Raw genomic sequence first — 1,162 nt, 5'->3', positions numbered from 1 at the left:
GCACTAGAACAAGCACTATAAATGGAGCAGGAAGCATAGCTCCATTCAATTGAATGAAACTAAAGGTTCAGTAACCCATCATGGCCACTACACTTTGAACAGAGCTATGCTTCCTGTTCCATTCTAATCGCTAATTTTTATCGCAAATATATTACATTGCCAATTTTCTCAATCAAGTAAATTACTGGAGATATTAATGGCGAATAATCACTAAATATCGTGAATATTGCTTATGCCGCTCATCACTATTAACAGGTCATTAATATCAGGAGCCTGTAAACCCCCTTTAAGCAATACATGATGTCCAAGGAAATCAAAAGTTATGTCTACCAGGTAAAATTGCAGTGACTTTCCACTATGGCTAGTAGACAGGGATTCTAAAAGCGTCCACTTGTTGTGTCTGGTATAGCAGCTCAGCCTTATTCAAGTAAATAGGGATGAACTGCAATACTGGGCACAGCTTATGGAAAAGAGCTGCGCTATTACTGAGAGAAAGCAAACCCCTATTTCGTATCTCATAAACCTCTTAAAAGTTAATTTCCTACACCTCTTAGATTAGACTGGGCACCTGCAGTGCTGACCATCATGTGTTTAGTTATCTGAATACATTTGGTGTATAGGAAAGCAAATTTTTTTACATACATCATACTAAATTGATTTGGTGTCCCAAATATTTAGGCCTCTTGCACATGAACGTATTTTCTTTGGTGTCCGTTCAGTATTTTTTTTGCGGACCGTATACGGAAACATTCATTTTAAGACATAGGATAGTACTGTTCTATTAGGGGCCAGCTGTTCTGTTCCGCAAAATATGGAATGCACACAGATGTCATCCCTATTTTTAGCGGACTGCAAAATACATACATTTGTGTGCAAGAGGCCTTAAATAAAAATCTTCTAGTTGGGCCTCAGTGGTTGATAACCTAAAGAAGAGCTCTGACGCAAACTATTCTGGATCTAATTATATAAATAAGATGAAACTATCAGTACTTTGTACTGTCCTATGCCACCTTTAGCATCCTAAACCACAAGGAATAACCCAACCTAGACCTCCAGGGATATTGCCATCTGTGATCACTCAATGGTAACAAAATCTCCAGAAAAAAACCACAAAAAAACGACATCACGACAATTGTGGCTAGTAAAGATCAATTATTTTTAT

This window comes from Bufo gargarizans, chromosome 6 (genome assembly GCF_014858855.1).
Source record: "Bufo gargarizans isolate SCDJY-AF-19 chromosome 6, ASM1485885v1, whole genome shotgun sequence".
NCBI lineage: Eukaryota > Metazoa > Chordata > Amphibia > Anura > Bufonidae > Bufo > Bufo gargarizans.
This window is presented reverse-complemented; position numbering follows the sequence as displayed.